The following is a 12,443-nucleotide window of genomic DNA, read 5'->3' as shown; positions in this document are numbered from 1 at the left end:
TTTTATGAGATATAATATAGCTATCTATCTAGCTTTATCATTCAATAATTCTAGTTTTATGACATGTAGGAAATCTCACAGCTGAGGAATATTACAATTGATGAATATGTAAGCTCTGCCAATTTGTGAAAACATATATACACCATAACATTAAGTAGAAGAATGAGGTTGGAAATAGCCGTATGCTGTGTAGACATGCTGAGTAAAAATAAGGAATAAGCAACGGAAGGAAATCATCATAAAAACCATTGAAACGTTCTATTATCCTTTTTTCTAAAGTTTGGGAGCTCTCTACAGATCTAATAAGAAACTGAAACTCTGTGAAAAGTGGTTTTGCTTCTCCTCTTTTTCTATGAAATTGTCTCAGATAAGTAGAGATTGCCATTTAGGGCTACGGTTAGGGCTGGAGGGCCCTTGCAAAACCATCCTGCCAAAATGATGGATCTTGCTGTTTTGTGGCTCTTCTGGAGCTCCTCACAAAACGCCTTTTAAAAGAGAAAGATGGTCCATCTTCTCCCAGTGAAGCTTGTAGAACACTTTTCCTCAGAAAATGTTCCTATTAGCTTTTCTCCAACTTGGCCCCAAGCATTTTAAGAAAAAAAAAAAAGGCCACAAAGGTAGCCTACTCCATAAATTTAATGGAAACACTCTTTGTCAAATTTTGACTTTTCCCTGTTATTTCTCACATCTCAGTGGGGAGAGAGAATGTGTGTAACTCCACTGCCATTTAAATTGCATTGGGGAATGGGACATCATATGTGAAATCAGTGATAGGCACAGCTATGTTTTGAATGATACTTTAAATACAGGCTCCCCAGTTTCTGGCTCCTAAGTGAGTGATCTTTCTACCCCACCAGAAGGCCTCTGGGTTACTGTAATAATTATCAGAGTATTATATTAATTATAAGAGCTTAATTATAGAGTGTTTTTCATATGCCTGGCACTGTGCTATATGTGCTATACATGCTTGTATCATCTGATTCTCACAACAGCTCCCCAAGCTAAGCAGTAATATTGTCCCTATTTTACAGATGAGGACATGGAGGCTCAGAAAATTTAAGCAAGGTTAATGTAACTTCATTCAAGGTTACAATGTTGGTCCTCAGAGATAAAACTAGTATTGCCTTCTGCTTAACATGGAGTTGCCTTCTGTCTGTTGATTGAGCTCTAATCCTCAACAGTCTTTCCCAAATCACTATAGTAGCTCCTCTCTTTCAAGAGTAAGGCTTCCTATTGCTCACAGCTTAGGAAGAGTTTCCCCAGGCAGGGGCCTCCATTCACTAATAGTTTGAGTGCCTGTTTTATGCCCAGCATTGAGCTAAAACAAAAAAGCCTTTGTATTTCCAGCCTTGCCATTGTCTAAAAAGAATGCACTTGAGGAGAGTTAATAGACAGGTAAGACTTTAAAAAAGTGAAAGCCGGCCAGGCGCAGTGGCTAATCCCAGCACTTTAGGAGGCCGAGGCAGACAGATCATGAGGTCAAGAGATCAAGACCATCCCGGCCAACATGGTGAAACCCCATCTCTACTAAAAACACAGAAATTAGCTGGGCGTGGTGACGCGTGCCTGTAATCCCAGCTACTTGGGATGCTGAGGCAGGAGAATCACTTGAACCTGGGAGGCAGAGGTTGCAGTGAGCTGAGATCGGGCCACTGCACTCTAGCCTGGTGACAGAGCAAGACTTGGTCTCAAAATAAATAAATAAATAAACTAAAAGCCTGGCCCAGTGCGGTGGCTTATGCCTTTAATCTCAGCACTTTGGTAGCCTGAGGCAGAAGGATCACTTGAGCCCAGGAGTTTGAGACCAGCCTGGGCAACATAGCAAGACCCAGTCTTTAAAAAATTTTTAAAAATTAGCCGGATGTGGTGGTGTGCACCTGTAGTCCCAGCTACCCAGGAGGCTGAATCTGCTTAAGCCTGAGGAGGCAGAGACTTCAGTGATCCTGTCACGTACTCCAGCCTGGGCAACAGAGCGAGCCTCTGTCTCAAAAAAAAAAAAAAAAACAAAAAAAAACTTAAGCCCATCCTTAGGTAAGAGCCTCCTTAAAAAGTAGGCTAGAGGGCAAAAAATTCTAAACAGAGAGTGAGAGTGTGTGTCTGTGTGTGTGTGTGTGTATGCGTGTGTGTGGTTCGTGTCTGCATGCGGGAAGTTGAAATGTTGCCCGTTGATTCCACACAATGCCATCAGAAAAGATGAGCAACATCGAAGCAGAAGAGACTATAGCTATTTATTCCCCAAAAAAGAGCACTTGAAGAGATTCATTGGCATGACATTAGCAATCTTCTAAAACATTTATACATGAATTCTTGAAGACAAGAAAAGGACAGATCAATCAGGTACACAGCATTTGAAACCATCACATTATTCATTTCAGGAATAAGTCATCGTCTGTGAATACAGAGCCCCTCACTTCCTCTCCACTTGGCTTCCTCATCTTCCACCTACAAGTATGAAAATGTCGCTGGGACCCAGCCAAATCAAGCTGCTACGTGTGTGCCCCTTAGAGCCAATGTGCGGAAATGAAACTGACAAAGCCCACCAAAAATCAACGTATTCGTCGTTTAAAGAGATGGCTCCATCTCTTCCTGTATACGGATGACGCACCCCTCACGGAAGGGCCAGGACTTGGTTTTTTTTTCTCTTTTCAATGGTTAATTCTCCTGTTGTTGTTCACAGAACAGAACATAATTAACAAATTGGAGGAGACGTCCTTTTGTTCCTCTATGTCAGTAATAGATGTTTCTTTGAGATCAGGGAGCCAGAAGGGGGAAATGAATGCTCCAATTAAGCATGAGGGAGGAATAAATTTAGTCTCATGCAACCTTAAAACGAGCTACCCAGCGGCCCAGAGTTGAGTCTCTGCCAGATTCTTCAGGAATATTCCTGACCCTAAGAAAGATTAGCTCTGTTGGTGCAAGGAAAGAGTTTCTTGTCTGTATAAAAAATGACTTGTGCACATAAATCTGGGATGCACGGGTTCTCAGGCTAACCATCTTGTACCCCACGCCACTGGGGGAGGTAATAGAGTTTGGCCATATAATCCTGAATTCTGAAGACATGCAGACCTCAATTCAAGACCTCCATTTTTTGTGGACTTCAAGATATACTGTGATTCAGGGAGAGAGAATAGAGGTATCAAGTTGAGAATTACTGACTTATGTGATAAAATATAGATCTTTGGGGACTGTTGTCAAGGTTTGAGGGAAGATTCTCACAACAGTTATTTAAAGGCTTTTTTTTTTTTTGAGACGGAGTCTCACTCTTTCGCCCAGGCTGGAGTGCAGTGGCACGATCTCGGCTCACTGCAACCTCTACCTCCTGGGTTCAAGTGATTCTCCTGCCTCAGCCCCCCAAGCTGGGATTACAGGTGCCCACCACCATGCCTAATTTTTTTTTTTTTTTTTTTTTTTCAGTAGAGACAGGGTTTCACCATCTTGGCCAGGTTGGTCTCGAACTCCTGACCTCGTGATCCACTCGCCTCAACCTCCCAAAGTGCTGGGATTACAGGTGTGAGCCACCACGCCCGGCCAAAGGCTGTCTTAATTATTTGAGATGTGACATAGGAAATTCACCAAGTTCCTCTGAAATTTTGTTTCTTCTTTTGTTAAATGGAAATAATACCTTTTGCTTATTACAAAAGAACAATCCACTAGAACAGGAGTTACTTGTATGTAAGCATAGTGTCCCATAAGATTTTATCGCAAACCTTTGAGTAGTGCCTGGCACAGAGAAAATCCTAAAAAATACCATTTTTGAGAGAATAAGTAAATGAGGGTGTAATTACTTCAGTGAGTTGACAGTCATAAAATATGAACATTTCATGAATTCCTCTTTACTTATTGTAAACGTAGTCTTTTCCAGATGTAATAAACGATCAGGCATTTCTTTTGGCACGGTTCAAAGTTTATAAAGTATCTCAACCTTTGATTTGGGGCTTTTAAAATTACCTGGTTTTTAAATTCTGTTTTATCTTTGGCAAGCCAGTGTTATTACAAGCGTGGCTTTTCCTCTGAAGACTGAGTGACTCATCAAATAGTTCACCTGAGCTCTAATCTAATATTCTTACTGGTCCCCAGGGAGCTGGAGATATTGTTTTCATTTGGCTTTGTGGCAGCTCAGTGGGAGACTTATGAAGTCATTCCCCCCTTGCCATAACACCTTCAGCCCTGCCCTGAGCTGCACTTCTAGAGATCAATTACCCTCCAAATATTAATGGGAAATGGTGCTTTTAATAGAAAACATTAATGAAATTCAAGTTCCCAGTCTCCGCTGTAATTTTGCCAGACGTTAGGCAGCAGAGGGTCTTTGGGGCTAGTTGGGTTCCACCAAGCAGACCAAGTCTTCATGTTTGGTGCATGCCAGTTTGACTCACGTTCCTTGTCACAACCCTAGGGGAGCTGTCAGTCACCAACACTGACAATGGCTCTGTGGGTAAAAAAAATCAAGGCGTGTTGTATCCGAGACAGATATGAACACACCATAGTCACCAAGTAGTCCAAGGCAGCCCATCGTAAGGTGGGGCCACTGGGACAGGTTCAAGTTGCGAGGACTAAGAGAGGGCCAGAGTGTTCAGGGGAGGTTTTAAGGAGTAAGTGGGACTTGAATTTGGAGTTGAGGAAAGAGGGTCATGTGCACTGGCTCACACCTGTAATCCCAGCTCTTTGGGAGGCCGACGCAGGAGGATCAGGATCACTTTAGGCCAGGAGTTTGAGACCAGCCTGGGCAACAGAGCAAGATCCCATCTCTACAAAAAATAAAAAAATAAAAATTAGCTGGGTGTGGTGGCATGTGCCTGTAGTCCCAGCTACTTAGGAGACTGAGAAGGGAGGATCACTTGAGCCCAGGAGTTTGAGGCTGCAGTGTGCCATGATCATGCCATTGCACTCCAGCCTAGGTGACAGAGTAGGGCCCTGTCTCTAATTAAAAATAAAGGAGTTAAGAAAGGATTTACCCAGCTGTGCATTCTGAGTGGAGACAATGATGCAGAGTGAGTGAATGAGGTGTGTATGGAGACCAGGGCTTTGGGGGAGAGCCCCAGACAAGACCTAGAAGAGGTGGCTTCTGGCAGGGCTTCATACTGACCTCGAGAAGGTTAACAAGCTGCCATGCCCCAGATTTTTCCTCCTGGACAACTCCTGCTCCCTGATACATACAGTCATCAGCAGGATCAAATTAAGAGTGAATACGAAAGTTATGTGAAAATTCTAATTGTGTTATTATTATTATTTAGGAAAAACGTGACCAGCAAAGCAGGTAAGGCAAAGATCAGGAAGGATATTAAACACCAAACTAAGGAGCAGAACTGAATGAGCAGTGAAGGGGAACAATGGCTTCAGCAGGTCCACTGGGCTCCTCTTTTCTGTCAGCCTCCCCCTACCCCTCACCTCTGTACTACTCATGTTACTATCCATGTCTCTTCATCAATGTCATGGTGGAAATAAAAGCTTATCTGTAAGAGTATTGATGAAGTATTAACTCATCCCCTTTAAGTTCCACCCTCCATAAAGCTAAAAGTGAGCAAACCAATTTAAGTGATCTATTTAGAATTTTAGCAAACTTTGAAAATCTGAGGCAGTGCTGCCTAGCAACAAAAGTCAGGATGTAGAGGTGGTCTCAGCTGAGAATCGAGATGTGCTGCGGATTCACTGCTTCCCTTGATTTTCCTGATCTGAGCCTTGGTTTCCTCATCTGTGCAATGGGGCTTCCATATTCTCTAAGGACATCGAATCCCCTATGGGGTGGCTTCTGTATCTGAGGACAGAAGAGAACAGGAGCCCCAGGGAGGGTGCTAAGTGCCCCGGAAGGGCAGATGAAGCATATGGAGGTCACAGTGACAACCACATATCCTGTCTAGAGCCAAGTGGACACTTGGTCTCTTCATCCAACAGACACAGGGGATATGTTGATGAGCGACGCAGGCTTCTGCCATCATAGATCTCACAATATGGACAAAGTCAGACACATAAACAGATCATTTCTATGAAGCGTGCCAGGTGTTGGGATAGGTCATGCTGGGAATTACAGGAGACAGGCAGGGGACATCTACGCCAGACTGGTGTTTCCCCATATTTTAATCTCATGCTCACTACAATGCTTTCTTTATTTCCTGAATATCTTTACCAGTCAAGTGGATTGAACACCTTTGATCTTCTGTTTTTAGGAACATTACCTACATGAAGTATATTAAATATGCCTAACCCTCCTGGCCCTGAGTCACACTCAAGGGGGATCTGCTCCACCCTCTCTGGTGAATTCTGGATTACCTAAGGCTCTTTCCCTGTGCTGTCACCTGTGACTCTCTGTCATGGTCTATGCTGGCTGTTTCTGTGTGGGTGTTTATTGAGCTCACTTCCAGAACACCTTCTTTTTCCTGCTCTATACACCTGCTCACTTGTCTATGTTCCACCTTTCACCAGGTGTCCAAATGTCGTTGGGCAAATCACCTATATTCTAGGGCAGATACCAACATTAAGATCCAGCCATGACAGAAAAACATATTATCAACTACCTGCTTGAATCTAGTTAGGAGAGTTCATGCCCAAAGCCAGTGAGAATCTCTTGAGTAGTGAATTAGTGGTGTTTAGAGCAGCCATTGACCAGTCAGTCAATCAATGTTTATTTATGGAATTCCCAAAATGCATCAATCACCATGTTGTATGTTGTTGAACACATAAAGACACACAAAGGCTTGGACCCTATCCTCAATGAGTGAACAGTCTGAAAGGAGAGAGACCAGTCATTGTAGACTTGTGGAGTCACAAAATATGAGAGTTGAAAGTCTCTTTAAAGGTCATCTATCCTAATTTCTATCCCAATGAAGTTTCTCAAATATGTTATTTTTTGAGAAACTGGAGTAAATCCTGATAACAATTTCATAACAGCTAATAGCTACATTATAAGTCACTCACAGTAGGCCGGGCGCGGTGGCTCACGCCTGTAATCCCAGCACTTAGGGAGGCCGAGGCGGGTGGATCACGAGGTCAGGAGATCGAGACCATCCTAGCTAACACAGTGAAACCCCGTCTCTACGAAAAATACAAAAAATTAGCCAGGCTTGGTGGCGGGCGTCTGTAGTCCCAGCTACTCAGTAGGCTGAGGCAGGAGAATGGCGTGAACCCGGGAGGCGGAGCTTGCAGTGAGCCGAGATCGCACCATTGCACTCCAGCCTGGGCAACAAAGCAAGACTCCGTCTCAAAAAAAAAAAAAAAAAAAAAGTCACTCACAGTAAATATAAGAAAGTTCAGAGAGGAAGTTACTAAGGATTAAACGTCAGAGAAACAGTTATGAAGAGACCCAGGCTGGATCTTGGGGAGATTGACCAGGTAGAAAGTATCTAGGAAGGAAACGACAGTATGAGAAATTAATGAGGCAAGAATGAATGAGTCACGTGCAAGGATGCTAACTGACTGAAGCAGAAGATGTTCCCTGGGAACAAAAGAAAATAACTGTTGTCACCTACCTGACAAGGACTTCTGCCTTCTGTTATGTTGTCAGAATTTTGATTTCTGTTCTTCTGTTCACTTGTCCCCTTGTCCGGTCATGTATATTACCGTTGGTCTAAACAATAACAGTTATCCCACCTTTCTTATCAGTGATTGGTTTAGTATGGCCATGTGACTGAATCCTGACCAATGAGATGTGAGGGAAAATCTGCTAGGGACTTTGAGAAATATTTCTTCATTATTTAAGGGAAACACACAAGAAAGGAGCCATGTTTGTTTTCTCTGAAACTAGGGTTTAAGGATGTGATGTCCAGAGCTGCTGTAGCCATCTTGTGAGCCTGAGGGGAGCTAGCCAACAAGCAAAGGATGGTAGAAGAGAAAGATAGAAAGATCCTTGTCGTTGATGCTGAGTCATTAGCTAGAAAAACATTGGATTTTCTTTACCTCTAAGCTTCCTGTTACGTGAAGGAAAAAAAATCTCATCATCTTTATTGTTTAAATTATTTTAGTTTGTTTTCTATGGACTTTAGTGAAAGCATCCTAAATGACACTTAGGAGCTTCACAACCAGTCATAGAAGTTTGATGACATAGAAAAGGGTAGGGATGATTGGAGAGAATGGGAATGAATAGAAAAGGAAAACAAGAGGAGGAGACAGGCCAGAGTTGCTGGGAGTCAGCATAGAGCTAAAGTATAGAGTTAAAGCCTGGGCTCAGGAGTTGGACTGACTGGAGCTTCAATCCTAGCTGTTCATTAATCTTTCTCAATTTGACTTTCTCTTCTGTGAGATGGAATTAAAAATAGTTGCTGCCTTATTGAGCTATGAGAATTAAATGTGACTATGTGATGTAAGGTAAGCACTTAGCAGAGTACCCAGCATACGGTAGGTGTCATGAAGAGTTAACTCTTAGGCAGGTTAAGCCTTGCCCTGTCCCAGGTACTGAGGATGCTCTTGTTTATGTCTTGGGATTGTCTGAGGTATAGCTGTTTCAGGAAAAGGTTTGATAAAACTGGTATCTGAGGGAGAGTAGTCTGTCAGCACCATGCAGGACTGAGTGGGAAAAAAAAAAAGAAATAGCAATAGGTTAGAGTTGGCTGCCCTTGGGTTAGGTGCCCCCGCCTAGTCCAGTTGGTCGTGGGGCCCGGGAAAGGCAAACTGAAGCCAAGCTAGTTAGGCAGGAGAAGCCTGGAAAGGGCCATCCCCTTAGCAAGGGATGTGAGTAGACGAAGCCAGCCTTGTGCACTGTAGAGAGATTTGTTTACACCCTTCCTGCCTGTATTAATATTTTCAACATTTGTCATTTCTAAGCATGTTCATTGAGTTTGTCTAAAACTTTCCCAAGTTTACTGTTCACCATAAAAATCCATGCTTTATTTATTTATTTATTTTCCTAAAATGACCTTTCTAAACCTTCAAGGGTTTGATATCCAGGAATCTCATGACCAAGCCCATGCACTCCATCCTTTCCGTTCCTTTGTTTCAGAGATCTGTCCTCTCCCTCCTCATCCTCTGGCACTCCGGACTGAAGATCCTAATGCTTCCCGTCTTCCCAGATCTCCATGCCCTTGACTATTGCATTGGCCCCTCCCTAGGGCTTCTGCAGCTCAGTTTGTCCTTTTTGATATGCAGGGAGGAGAAGTACACACAGCATTTTTCAAGTGAAAGCAAGTTTCTGTTTACCAAGCTCTTCCTGGAGACCCCAGCCTCCTGCTGGCCCTTCAGCCACATCACCCCATGTCACCTGTCAAGCCAAATGATTACCTCTTGGCTTCCTTCTCCTTCTGCATTCCCTCAGAGACAGATAGCCTCTCCAAGACTCTCTGAAAATAACTCTTAGCCAGACAATAGCAATTTCTCCTTGCTGTGCTGCCATTCTCTGCCAAAGGTAAGAAATCAGTAAGAAGCAAAATGATTTTGCAGCCAGGAGAATTCTAATCCCAGGCTAAGCATGTGCACATCCCAAATGCTGCATTCAGGGCACGATTCTGACAAACAGACGACACTGCCACAGTTGTGAGAACAGAGCTGTTCACAATCTGCCGGCTTCCTCCCAGAGCGGTGGGGAGAAGCTTTCCATCAATGCCAGCCCCTCTGATCACACCCCTAAAGCATAGCTGCAGTGAGCAATTTCCTTCCAAACAGCGTGAGCTTAGATCTACGTGAAACGAACTGGATTGTGTTCATCAAAACAGCTTCAGCAACTGTATGAGCCGTTCCATTTCCTATGTTCTAATACAAGCCTTTCCAAGGTTTTGACTATAAATTCTAACCTTGGACTTACCTTTCTTTTTCCCAAAGACATGCTCATGTGTGTGCATGCTCATGTGTGTACATCTAACTCTTCATGTATGTCTCTCCTTCTCAGTGTCTGTCCCCATCTTTCTGTTTGCTTCTCTGTTTATGTTATCATGCTTTCTCTGTCTCTGTCTCTCTTTTCCCTCCTCCTCCTCTGTTTCCCCCTTCTTTTCCTCACTCCTTTTCTCCCTCTGTCTCTCAGTCTTCCTTCCTTCTCTTTGTCTTCTCTTGCTCTGTCTCTGTTTGCCTCTCTCCTCAAATCTCTGCTCATTCCCCTGATGCCTAAAGCTGCACAAACAAGCCAGTTCAGCCCACTTCTCAGAAATGATAAAATACTGGCTTTGAAACAGTAGTTATCTGCTGAGGCCCTCTCACTGTGTCCCGATATCCCACCCTAAAGATTTCCACTAATTCACACTTGATAAGCCCCAACATAAGAAATACAGTAGAAAAAAAGTCCTAAAAACCAAACTACACCCAACTTAACTCTTCTGTGTTCATCGAAACTTGTTGATACCACAGATTAGATTAAGCTGACCTTTCCAAGCTGCAATGATCTTTATTGTGACACTGCAGTGCTTTCTAAAACATGACAGATAAAACCATCAGGGTTTTGGTGGGGATTGGGGTATTTTATTACACTTTGATTTTTAGAAAATTGGTCATTTGTGTGTGGTACAATTTGTGAGTGCAATGGTGCGATCTCGGCTCACTACAACCTCCTCCTCCTGGGTTCAAGCAATTCACCTGCCTTAGCCTCCAGAGTAGCTGGGATTACAGGCATGTGCCACCACGCCCAGCTAATTGTTTGTATTTTTAGTAGAGATGGGGCTTCTGCATGTTGGTCAGGCTGGTCTCGAACTGCTGACCTCAGGTGATCCGCCCGCCTTGGCCTCCCAAAGTGCTGGGATTACAGGCATGAGCCACCGCACCCAGTCATGTATGGTATAATTTATATACTAATTTATAATTAACTAGAACATTAGATTAACCTAAATACCCTTCTCCCTAATTGTGCCACATGGCAGAGGCACCAAGGAGATGGCTGTACAGATTGTTTGTGTCACGTATGGGAGATAATACAGAAATGTGAGTAAATGTCTAAGAGTATCACACTGAATATGACCCAGAAGCACGTGTAAAAGTCAATAGACCTCAAATAACACCTCGGGGTTTCTGATGGCAATAGCAGCTGCCTCTGATCAACCCTGATTGTGAATCTGCCCCTCCTGACCCATGTTTTTTGGGGCCTTTGCCCTAGAAAGGTCTCTTCCTCCTGTTAGCTTGATCTGCCTGGCCCCTCAGCCTCACGCACCATTGGGTCTCAGCCTCTGAGGTGTGGATGCGGCCCATCTCAGCCCTCCTGAGTGTAGATGACTCGTCAACAGCTCTGTCCTGCTTGCACTTAGAATGAGACTCTGTCCTGCATGCACTTGTCCCAGTTGTCATAAATTGCAGAATCATCAGTCTGAAAGGGACCTCAGAGTTCTCTACTTCAATCTTGCATTTGACTAATGAGTAGGGTGACTGGTGTGTCCGCACAGCCTCAATGTATGCATCTTGTCCTGACACAATTATTAATAGCTCCCTCTTTTCCTTTCAAATATGTCCTAATGTGGATGATATATTATATGGTCTCCCGACTAATGACAGAAAACAACTTAGCCAGGCCCAGGGCCCACACCTATTCATCCAGAGTTTTTATTTTTTGATAATCATTATACTGTGTTGCCTCTTTCACACTAGGTATTTCTTTAGAACAATGCTTCTTAACCAAAATCACCAAGAGAGCTCTTTTCATTTTTCTTTTCTTTTGAGACAGAGTCTCACTCTGTTGCCTAGGCTGGAGTGTGGTGGTGCGATCTCGGCTCACTGCAAGCTCCGCCTCCCGGGTTCACACCATTCTCCTGCCTCAGCCTCCCAAGTAGCTGGGACTAAAGGCCCCTGCCACCACGCCCGGCTAATTTTTTTTTTTTTTTTTGTATTTTTAGTAGAGACGGGGTTTCAACGTGTTAGCTAGGATGGTCTCGATCTCCTGACCTCATGATCCGCCCACCTCGGCCTCCCAATATTGCTGGGATTACAGGCATGAGCCACCGTGCCCGGCCAGGAGCTGTTTTCAAAACACAAATGCCTTGCCTTGAATAACCTCCCGGGGTAGAGTCTGGACATATGTCAAAGATTCCAGGGTGATCCTTATGTACAACGCATTTCTGTTGCAGAACCCCTGCTTAGAGAAAACAGGTGATTGCGAGAGCTTGCTAAATCCCCAAAATCATGTGGCAAGATGGAGTACTTCCATGCTAACAAACGTGGCCAGCCATATGCCAGATTCAATGCTTCATTAGTCATAACCCCATTTTGGTTTGGGATGTGCCCTGTAACTTTAAAATCAGGCTAAACAGGGAGCTAAACCCCAGAGGTGATTTCTGTCATGGGTCCAGCTCCAGAAGACAGAAAGATTTATTTGACCCACGGAGGTTTCCTTTCATTTGACTTTCTGCTTCCTGTTTGCTCCATCATGCAATCAGAGCTCAAGGAACCAGACGAGGACAGATTTGTTTTATTCCATTACAGATGAAAGTTATTGCCACATAGTAGCTTTGAGATAAGCCAAAAAGCAATGCTGGTCACCAGCAATGTGGAGCTGGTGACCAGAAGAGACTTAGTAAAAGACAGAAGTGCTCCTGACATTTTGCTGGGAA

General features: G+C 43.8%; 1 long non-coding RNA gene across 1 annotated transcript in view; it reads right to left on the bottom strand.

The window, feature by feature from the left end:
- Positions 1-7,588, bottom strand: part of LOC129060777 (uncharacterized) — a 36,053-nt gene extending 28,465 nt beyond the window's left edge. The window contains exon 1 of the long non-coding RNA XR_008527680.2: positions 7,461-7,588. This is a non-coding gene — a long non-coding RNA (uncharacterized LOC129060777). The remainder of the gene's footprint in view (positions 1-7,460) is intronic.
- Positions 7,589-12,443: the final 4,855 nt, after the last annotated feature.

This window comes from Pongo abelii, chromosome 7, assembly GCF_028885655.2.
Source record: "Pongo abelii isolate AG06213 chromosome 7, NHGRI_mPonAbe1-v2.0_pri, whole genome shotgun sequence".
Classification (NCBI taxonomy): domain Eukaryota; kingdom Metazoa; phylum Chordata; class Mammalia; order Primates; family Hominidae; genus Pongo; species Pongo abelii.
This window is presented reverse-complemented; position numbering and strand designations above follow the sequence as displayed.